Genomic DNA, 11705 nt, shown 5'->3' with positions numbered 1-11705 from the left:
AGCCCCCCCACAAGTACCCATTTCCTGGTACTTACTGGTACTAGCCATTTAAAAATGACATGAGGCCGGTTCCAGTGCCTCACCAGCATTCAGGGCCTGGGGACCCAGGCTTTCCTGGCCTCCGTGGTGATTTCCAAGCCAGCCTGAGCTCTGTAGTCAGATTCGGCAACCCCTAAAAAAACCAAAATAAAGGATAAAGTAAAATGAAGCAGGAGTCCTTTCTTCCCAGCCTTGTGAGCAGTATCAACACATAAGGGGCAATGTTCTCAGGGTCATTAGCAGGTGATTCCTATCTGTCCAATCCTTATTAACTGCTAGTCAATTTCTAGTCTATGCACCCGCTGTTTCTGAGACTCTCTAAGCATAATTCAAATACAGTCTCATCAGTATACATAAAATTCCCCGCCAAAACCCTTGTCAGTAAATTACATTTATCCTCTCTATTTATAGGCCTGGAGGAGTGAAAATGTATTCCCCGGGACGCAAAGAACATAAGTAGAGCTTGCTGCTCCTTGTGGAAAGGCATGGTGGTGGCTGAGAGAGGTATGAAAGCCACCCAGGACGTTGCTACCTCCTGCTGGCGGGGGCGGAAGGTGGTCTGTCCCTCTTGCTTCCTGTCTGACTCTGTTGGGGGACAGAAGCATGGTTGGGGTGGGGAAGAAGAGGAAACCCTTTTTCCTCACCCCTAACCACCACTGTCAAACAATGCGGCCCTGGCCTCTTATGGCAGCGTGGAGTGATGTCATAGCTGACACATGGCTCCAGACAGAACAGCTCTATTAGATTCTCCATATTGGATTTGCATCTGTGAATCCTGGAGAGACAAGGACTAGGTGAGGAAGATTGAGAATGCCTAAATTCAGTCTCCATCCTGGCTACTTCTCATCTGTGTGAGTCAGAGCCAGAGCCTTGCCCTCCTCTGCACTGTAAGCTGCAATGCCAATACCATCTGCACTTAAGAGATGGGGAGGCAGGAGACAGAATGCTCACCTAAGGAGCCTTCTGCTTAGTACCTGCTCCCTATTCATGCTGGATAAATGTTTGCTGGGCGGGGGTATGGGGAGGGAACCAGTGTTGTCCTCTAAGAATGAAAGTTTCCCTTCCTTTTCTGGGTAAATAGAGCGCCTATGATTCTCTAATCCAGTGTGTGTGTCTCTCTGTATAAGTCTTTCTAATTAGATCAAAGACATCCTAATTTCTTTGTTTTGTCAGACATAGGACTCTCTGCCAAAGCCTGAGATGGTTCCTGATTCGGTTAGATATTATGTAGAACAACATGGCTTAAAACTAAGTGGACCAATGGCTTGAAACTTAGTGAACCAAAATAGCTATCTATTTCCTTTACTGCTTAGGTGGTTGGACTGGAGTTGGCTGGCTCATGTGGGGGTGATCAGCTGGAGGACCAGCTTGTTGGGATTGGGGGGCATTAGATAGGGTGACTTTGATTTCTCTTCCCCTCAGACCTCCAGTAGCCTGACCTGAGCTTACTAATATAAAACACCCGAAGAAGGCAAGTTCTGATGTAGAAGGTCTTCAGGATGCAGAACGAGTCACAATATTCTGTTCTAGTATCCCAAGCCAGTGACTTGATATGCCCGAAGGCCTCGTGCATGGAGGTTTTAGCATAGCCAAGGCAATTACTGCAACGATTGAGTTTACATCGCTATAGCAACATACCAGAAGCTGGGTACTTCACTGAGAACTACTGTCAGCTCCAGAGATCCCTGTGCCCTAGCGGGGACTAACTTAACTAGACCACGACATGGCAGAGAGGCAGAACGGACGTAGCACTGTGTGGAAAGGATCAAGCACAGGTGAGGCCTCCCCTGAGGACTCTCAGGAAAATGTACTTGCTCCGAGAAACCCGTGTTGATCTTGTTTTATTGTAATTAATAAAAGGGTTACATGATATTTGCCCGATAGAAGGTGCGTTAATTCACATCCGTGTTGATCTTTAGAGAAGGCAGAACCCCTCAGCTTTCCACTTGGCCTCACCTTTCAAAGGTTCAGCCGAATCTCAGCACTATCCCACAGGAGAACAAACCTTCTAGCTCATGATTATTTGTGGGACACACTCAAGCCATATCTAAACATAGTTCACCCCACAGTACGGGCTCCCCAATCTGGTGGCTTTGCCAGCTGTGCTATCCTTACATCTGCTAAATCTCCACTTCCGTCTGTGAGTCCACAGTCCACGATTCCTCAATGGCACCTCGGATTCTGCACAGGCTTCTTCTCTTAGGCAGGAGCCGAAGGTGTCTCTCTCCCCAGGTACAAGATCTCTCTCTATCTGTGTTGCAAAATTGCAGGGCTGCTATTTTCCCTGTATTTCTGTAAACACCTTCCTTGTTGATGCAGTGTACCACCTGTGCAGCACAAATGCCCCTGTTGAGTCCTGGTGGTGCGTGTGAAGGGTTTCTTATCTTCTGGGAAGCAAGGAAGCTACGTGGGCCACAGAGGAGCAGTATGCACAGCCTGGAAGTCTGCTGGAGTAGGAAATTACTGTCCAAGACCTTGTTATTTTTACCTGAAACTAGGACGGCTTATTGACCATCTAGCTTTACCTTTCTCAGTAGTTGACAAAACATAAGATCCCACTTAATACCCCGCTTGCTGCAAGGGAACTGGTACTATCTATGGCTGGCTATAGGTACCAGGCAGACTATATGTCTCCCTCGATTTTACCACCCCAAATTCTGTAAGATGGGTGCAATTAGCTCAGATTTGGCTTGAGAGGAAATGGGTACAGAGAACTTAAGACAGTTGCCTGAGATCACACTGGAGAAACACTCAAGGCAAGTCATACAAACTTGCATCATCCTGGTACTGTGGCCTTTCCCCTCTGCAATGCTACAGCCAAGCCCAGGTGAACAGTAAAATGACTTAAATGATGTTGCAGGTTGCCCAGAGGGAAACAGTGACTATCATATCCAACCTAGCTGGGAATGTGGCCTCAGCAAGTGACAAGGCACCTGGCATGACAGATAGACGAGGCTGTTAGGCACATGGCTGACTGTGTGCAGACTCTGTTTGGAGAAAATCGTCTGTTTACTGTAGATAATAAAACAAGAAAATTTTTCAGCATTAAGGTGTGCGAGGCTGTGGCAAGGAAAGATTGGATGGCTTAATGATGAGCACTGGAGGCTAATTTGAAAACAGCAGACAATTCCATCTTCCATCTGCAGACTGAGCTATTAAAATGGGATGAGCTGACAGGCTTGGAGACAGTGGCATTGAAATTGGATGGGATGGAGGATGCCCAGGGCAGGTAAGTTTCTAGGATGAATCATGTAGACTGGGCCTATGCAGGTTCATGATTGGGCTGTGTGGACCACACTCCCTCCCCCCGCCCCACTTTGTTTCTTTTTCTTTTGGTGGTACTCGGGTTTAAACTCAGGGCCTCATACCTGCTAGTCTGGAAAATACTTGGTGGGAGTGAAGCCCCCAGGATTATTCTGCCTCTGCAGAGACTTGCGAGTCCCAGCTTCTACCACAAAGCTAAATCCTGACTGCAGAGTGATCCTGTCTTTGCCACGATCCGTGCCAGTAAAACCGATGCTTCATCTTCTCTCACCCTATCTTTCTCCCTGTCTTCTCTCCTCATGACTGGTTCTGTCCAGTGTCCGTCATGAAGGCACAAGATGAGTTGAATCACACCATTAACTTTGGATGGCAGAGACTTTGGGGAATGATGCTGTTTGATATCTGAACCCCTGCAGTGCAAAAAAACCATAGGAGAAACTGGCTGGATGTTGACTAAGCCAGCCTGTGGCCTCTGGGAGAGGTCAGAGAACATGCATGTCCCAGCCTTTGGCAAGGGGCAGATTCAGAAATAGCCCCATTCCACCTGCCCCCAAAACTTCTCTGGACTTTCTTCTTCTGGTAAACTGTTAGCGTTTTTTTCTCTGCCTCTCTGCCTGTTGTCTAGCAGATTTGGATTTTGAGATGTAACACTTTCATGCTGTTTTTCTTTGCAACAGTTACGTTATCACTCTGGTTTTCAGAGCTCTAGCAAATCATATTAGCTGTTTTCCAGTTCCTAAGAGAAGTTGTCTTTCCAATAGGTGGAGGCAATTCTTAAACCTTTCAGCGCCACAGTCCCTCTGCTATTGCTTTTGTTCTGGAAGTTGTATTCCTGGGACAGGCTGCAGGTCTAACAAAAGTACCCCATGTCATTCTCCCACTACATCTAGCTCTGTTGGTTCTACAATTTCTTGTGACCAATTCTCTACCCTTTTCTCTCTGAGTGCGCTTGACTCTTGTGTATTTTTGAAATAGTACCAACTATACATGCTGCTATTTGACTCCAGAACATGCTCATATATATGCATATATATATATGCATGCATACACACATGTATATATACACATACACATATATACCTTGTGTGGTGTGTGGTTATAGTGTCTGTGTGGTTTAGCCACTCTCTTTCACCATGGCAACTGGGCTCAAACCTTGCCAGGCAGTCCTAGCAGGGGCCTCGGTAGCCAACAGGATGAAGATGGGCTCTGGCAGTGGCTCCACAGGATTGGGAGGAAGAGTACAAGGTTGGGCTGGTACCCAAGCCCAGCAGCTGTCTTCTCTTTGTCCTCCCATGTGTAGATGTCAGAAAAGCTGTTCTCACGCGCCTGTGTGTGGCTTCAGCAGGAGGTGTGCGGCTGAATGTCTTCTGGATCCTATGCATGTCAGTTGGAGATTGTCCTGCAGGACAGGCCGCCCTGCAAGCTGCTCCCTGGGTCCCCGAGTTCTGTGCTGCTCAAGGTGGTGGTGGCAGTGGCTCAGATCATGTTCAGTCTTGAGAGAAAGAGCAGCAGGCACAAGCATCACAGACCAGGGTGTGATGAGTCACACTGGCTGTTTACTCCCTGAATTTGTTTTTCCTATGTGTATCAATCAGGATGCTGGCAGAGAACAGATGGGATACTGGAACTCTGATTGCAGAGAGTTAATTAAAGGACCTTATTTATTTTTAAGACGGTAGGAAAGACTTTATTCATGTCCAAGGAGTTGTTCCAGTTAGCTTCTGTAATAGGAGCAAAGAAATCAGCTACAACTCTCTCATTTAAGAAGGGCAAATGGAGATTTACAATCAAGGAAGAACGATGTCTGTGAGTGGCACATGGCTAATGCAGCATCCAGGCTGGACGATTCTTGCCAAACAAACTCACCAAGGTTCTTACGAAGGCAGGCCAGGGTGATGAGATCTCAAGGGTGGAGAATGGGGAACATGATCAGAAATCAAACATGGGGGATTTTTAATGCACATACACAGCAAGACTGTGGACTAAGGCTAAAGCAGAACCCAGTTTTGGAGACCTGAGCTTAGAGGAGCCTGACTAGAGTTCAATCAAGGAAGGAGTGTCTTTGACAGATTGCCCTATCGTCCAGGGGAAGGAAAGACCTCCTCCTCCTCCTCCTCCTCCTCTTTTTTTTTTTTCTAAAAATGTTGATTGTGGGGTTTGAACTGTGGGCCTGGGTGCTGTCCCTTAGCAATTCAGCTCAAGGTTAGTGCTCTACTCCTTGAGCCAAAGCACCACTTCCAGTTTTCTGGTTGCTGATTTGAGATAAGAGTCTCATGGACTTTAGTGCCTGGGCTGGCTTTGAACCACAATCCTCAGATCTCAGCCCCCTGAGTAGCTGGGATTACAGGTGTGAGCCACCAGCACCAGAGTTTTTTTTTAAACAATAGAATTTCATGCCATCCTTGTGTAACCATAAAGGGCATTGGTGAAAACTTCACAGAAGACAGTGCTCGAAGGTATTTAAACATGAGGGAAATCTCATGCTTCAGTGGATTTTCATCCAGAGCACTAGCTTAGGAGTTGGACTTCAGTGACTTCTCAGTCAGAAGTGAAAACAAAAGCTTTAAGACTGTGTGCTTGGCTGTCTGAGGGGGGAGGTCTGCAGACCCAGTGATAAAGCTGTTCTAATCTAAGTTCTAGACACCATAACTGTCCAAGAAAATACTTTATATGATACTGTTAAAGAAGGTAAGATGGTTGTGATTCATACCTGTAATCTAGCTACTCAAAAACCAACGTGAGGGGGTGAAAAGAAGACTCCATCTTCAAAATAATCAAGCTGAAGTAGAGGTGTGGCTCAAGGGGTAGAGTGTCAGCCCGTGAACAAGAGAGCTGAATAAGCTTAAGTGTCTTGAGTTCAAGCTCTGGAGCCAGTACAGAAAAGAAGAGGAAGAGCAAGAGTAGGAGGAAGAGGAGCATATAGGAAGAACAGGAGTATGCAGAGGAGGAGGAGGAAGTAGTAAAGAAGGGATATAGCTGCAATAGAATTTCATAGTAGTGAAGCAAGAACAGACTAAAGTTCTCCAAGAATGTGTACACAGTGAGGAATCATTTAGCAAAGAGCCTCCGTAAGCTAAAGCCATGACATCTACTGAAAAAGAAAACCTAATTTGAGATCAGAGGTCAAGAGGTGTCTGAAAACATGAGAAGGGGGTAGTAATGATTTTTAAGTAATGCACCTTCTACCTGGTGAATATAATGTACCCCTTCTATTAGTTATAATAAAAATATCTTAAAGAGGTGTCATTGTACCAGATACACTCAGCTCACTGGCTGAGTGTATATTAATGGCAGGCAGTGGATATAGAAAAACGAATAGAAAATTACCAGCAGCTGTGGTAGGAATTAATTTATCCAACTATGCCTGGGCACAGGAGTTGCCTCAGTGTTTAATTTTCTAAACAAAGCTAAAGCTGGCCAGTTAGCATTTACTCAGTTTGAGCAAATGGGAATAATTTTATCTAATGTGGGTTTTTTTTTGAAACAAGGATTGGAAACCTGCTGTAAGGAAGTAATAGGATAGACGAGGGCCCTCCAGTGACATAAGAATCGTGGGGTTACAAAGGCTATGACGTCAAAGGTAAGCAACACTGATTTAAAAAGAATGTGATAGAAAAAGTTAAAGATGATTCTGTTAAGCTGGAAGATTTGGGAATTTAAGTTTCTCACAGTTCAGTTAATGTTAGGAGAAGGCAAAGGTGACTATATTGTGTTTTATGACTCAATCACAAAATGTAATTTCAACCTAAAAGAGTGAGAGAAGAAATCATGTCAGGAAACAAATAGTGATTTTCCTTTCCTTGTAGTTTATCTCCCTCAAATCCATTTTGAATAACACATACAATTTACACCTACGTGGAAGCTTGACAAGGCTCACAAGAGAAGATGTGCGTCCACGAGTAGAAAGTCTTCTCTTTTGAATTACACGTTGTGCATCCTTCGTATGCTTATTGATTTAGCAGACTTGTGCTGAGTATTGATAGTCAGGAAACAAAAAACTGAGAGATGTGATTCTGCTCTAGGGTGTGACGGCTTGAGATCTGGTATAGGTACATGAACAAGCAAACACGCATACAACTCTGCGCTTGTAGGGCGGGGGAGGGTTGAATTTGGTGGTAGAAGGAGGTTGGGAAAGAGTCATTTGTACTGGAATAGCATCTGCAGGGTCCTAGGTAGTAGTGGAGCCCAAGGGCAGGTGTGTCCTACAGATACTCGTCACACTTGGCCCTGCGTTGGCCTTGACTTTAGCCTTATGTGTTAGTCATGTTTCTCCAGAGAAATCGACCTAGTAGGAACGATGGATAGACAGGTAGGTTTCATAGGTGGATGGATAGATAGATGGGTTCATGAATTAGGTGATAAGAAGATAGATGGATAAATGGGTGGATGGATGGATGGATGGATGGATAGATAGATAGATAGAAAGGATGCAACTGACCCTCAAATGACCTTCAAATGACATGAATTTGAACTTCTCAGTTGCGCTTACATATAAATTTGATATTTTAAAATTTTGTGACCATTTGAAAAAAATTTCAGATGATGTAGAAATACATATATATATATCTTTTTATATTAAGAGAAAGGTTTGTTAGGGATGGATGACATGTATGTGGATATCATCAATCATTTACTACCATAAAATATACACAAATATGTTAAACTCTATCAACTTTATGCACAAAACATAAATGCTGGCGATCGACAGTGTGGAGAAATGTAAACAAGCGTAAAGACGCAGTATCAAACCGTCACTGCAGCACCTGCTGTTTGCCTGGGATAGGTTTGTCGTCACCTCCTGTTCATACGGTGATGAGCTCAATGTTGTGTATCCATGGCACACTTCGAACACCAGGTGATACCAATCGTCTCTGTGCCAGCAGCACATCTCCCTGGTACAAGTTTTCTTGCAGGAAACAGTGATATCTCACAGGCCTTCTCATCGGTTTTCACCATGTATAATCATACAACATAGTAATTGTTTCAATTGGTTAATATTACCAGGAAGTCAACAGGTGTGTACCTGTCGAGCTGGCCTCAATTTAGGTGGAGTCTTGCGGACTTGGTCCGGTACTGCAGTCCTTCTAATCTGAGCTTTACACAAGGTTTAGGATGACAAGTACTATACCCAGATAGGGGCTGGGAAAGGGGGTCTCACGACTGTCTTTGTTGTCTCATGTCTGTCATGTTGTCTTCAGGCTGTCTTTATCCTGAAATCCTCTCAGTCTCCTAAGTAGTTAGAATTATAATCACAAGCCACTGGCATCTGGCTCAGAAACAACGTTCATTTTCTACCTGTGTATTTTTGGGCGCAATCAATTCGGCACACAGAATTAACCACCTTCAATGCTCACAGACTTGCTAAGAGAATACCAAGTAATTGTGAAAAGGCTTTGAAATTTTAAGGCATGCTAATTTATATGCTACCTTTCAGAAATACACATTTTGAGTTAAATGAATGTGATATCAATTTGGGATAGTGAAAAGTGACCTAAACATTATTAATAACACACAAAATATTTGAACTTCTGCCCAGGTTAAATTTTCTTTCTTTCTTTCTTTGCAGCGCTGTGGTAGGGAGCCCTAGGTAGAGGAAGGTCACCATTTCATCTAGTCAGGAAGGTGGGGGCCAGGAAAGGGACCAGGGACAAGATGTAGTCGCTGTGATATGACCACAAGGATACATCCTTTCACTCAGATCTTGCCTCCTAGGGGTGTGTGTGTGTGTGTGTGTGTGTGTGTGTGTGTGACCTCCCAATCAATTTATAAATCCATCAATGGGATAATCCATGGATGAAGTTAGAGCTTTCAAGATCCAATCAGGTCCAAAAGGCCTCTCCCTGCCTCCTCTCCCCTCATCCCTTCCCCCCACCTCACCCATCCTCCTCCCTCCTCCTTCCCAGCAGCAGCCACTGCCTCCTCCTCTCCCCCCTCCTCCTCCTCGTTTTTGGTGGGGGGGGGGGAATCACTACTGTGGGTTGAACTCAGGGCCTTCCACTCGTGTGGCTTGTTTGGCTGGCACTTGATGGATGCCTTCATTCCATCATTTTGCTGGTTACTTAGAGATGGGGTCTTGAGGACCATTCTGCCCTGGCTGGCTTGGAACTGAGATCTTTTGGGTAGCTAGGATTTCAGGCATAAACATCCAATATCTGGATCAAACCACTCACTTCTGATGCATTGAGGATTGAGCCTTGATCCAGGATTCTTCCAGGGATATTTTAGATATAAGCTGTCTCTGAGAGATGGAGCGATGACTTCCATAATAACTATTTTATAGAAATTTTCATTGTCCTCTCCGCAAAACAAATACACAAGAAGGAAAATGGAAAAGAATCGCTAGTAGAAATACATGTAACTATTGCCTACAAGAACTAAAGTAATCAACACTGAGGTATTCGAGATGGGTCAAAAGATAGAGCAATACAAATCAGTCTTATGCCGTTAGTAGGCAATTATAAATAGAATAAGACTTTCAATTCACAATAGCCACAAAATTGAAGTGTGTTAAACTTGTATGAGAGTGTTTAATACATACCTTAGACATCCTGCAAGATTTTCATGGTGGAAAAGGCTTGAGTACATGAAATATCTGCTCTGGGGGATCAAATGAAAAAGACATTTTTTAATGGCTTAATTTGTAGTTTTAATATAATTCCTGTTAAAATACCAATAATTTCATTAGCATTTTATATGATTCCAAATAATTAGTTCTACAGTGTACGTGGAAAGATAGACAAGAACATTAGAGGACAAAATGAAGGAATAATAATTATCTCATGAAATAACTATTTCAAAAAACAATAACTGGATTAGTGCATTACAAGAACTGTAGAACATTAAAATCAAATAGACCTGACATTAATAAAGTTAAGTACATATGGAAATGAGAGACATGGCAAGAAGGTATAATACAATTTTCTTAAAGAACATAATTATTTTATATATAGTGCTGGGAGTATCTATTTCAATCTGGGAAAAAGTGAATTTCCCCCAAAGAATGATAAAAATTTAATTCATACGTAGAGGTAGCTTGATTATTTAATCAAATTAAACTGATTCAGATGACTGAAGAAGTTATGAAAGAGATGAGGGAAAGTATCTAAATAAAATTCAATCATTTATACAATTACAGTAAAGATATCAATAAAATATTCCATTAAGAAAGTATAGGAAATTCAAAAGTTGTATGCGACTAAGTGTTCCTTACAGTGTTTGCTATGTTTTCGCATTTATGATAGTGGGTGAGGGTTTGTATAAGAACATATGAAAAGATTATAACATGTCTAAAATTAACACAATATTCCAGTATGCAAATGTGCAGGTGTGAGCCTTTGTGTGTGCAAGCACATATACACGACATACTAGATAAAGCATATCTGACATTGTTTATTATTTATTTATCTTTTGTCAGTCTTGGGGCTTGAACTCAGGGCCTGAGCACTGTTCTGGGGTTTTCTCAAGGCTTGGGCTCTACCACTTGGGCCACAGCACCATTTTCTGGCTGTTTTTTTTTTCTTCTCTGTATGTGGTACTGCGGAATCGAACCCTGGTCTTCATGTGTGCTAGGCAAGCATCCTAACCACTAGGGCAAACTCCAGGCTATCAACATTGTTTATTTTTAAACGTGTGGAAAAAATTATTCTGTAAATTTATAAGAGAGCATAAGTTCTGAATAAGTTATTGAATATTAAAGAAATGTTATTTCTGCTGGCGATACATCATGATTAACAGGTTTAATCTTTTCATGGGGCATTGTTTGGATAGCATTAAACATTTTTTTCAGTGGGGGGGCATGGGAGCATACCCTAGTGGCAGCGTGCTTGACTAGCATGCATGAAGCCCTGAGTTCGGTTCCTCCGTATCACTTACACAGAAAAACCAGAAGTGGCGCTGTGGCTCAAATGGCAGAATGCTAGCTAGCCTTGAATACAAATGTGGCCTGTGCCCAGGCCCTGAGCTCAAGCCCCAAGACTGGCAAAAAAAAAAAAAATAGGGCTAGTCGTGAAGTGGTAGGGTACTTGCCTAGCCTGAGAAAGACTCCAGTATCGATTCCCAGCACTTTGCAAAACAAAATGAAATACAGAACAAAATTTAAACCTTAAACTGGGCTTGGTGGCTCCTACTTGTAACCCAGCTACTCAGGAGCTGGTGAGGCCAACTCCAGAACAAAAGCTAAGGAGAGCTTCCTGTGTGCGAGGAGATGTAGTACCTGTTGATCCGCATCCCCAGCCCTTTTTTTGCTTTAGTAACTTTTCAGGTAGGGGCTTGTGGTTTTTGTGCAGGCTGACCTTCAACCTCCATCTGCCAAGTAAGTGGATTCATGGAATGAGTTACTTTGCTAGCTTAATTTATCCATTTCTTGATGATCAAGGATGTTGAAAACCTCTTGGGTGCTTTTG

This window comes from Megascapheus bottae, chromosome 26 (genome assembly GCF_031878675.1).
Source record: "Megascapheus bottae isolate mThoBot1 chromosome 26, mThoBot2.hap1, whole genome shotgun sequence".
NCBI classification, from domain to species: domain Eukaryota; kingdom Metazoa; phylum Chordata; class Mammalia; order Rodentia; family Geomyidae; genus Megascapheus; species Megascapheus bottae.
The sequence above is the reverse complement of the archived record's forward strand: the minus strand, read 5'-3'. Positions refer to the sequence as shown.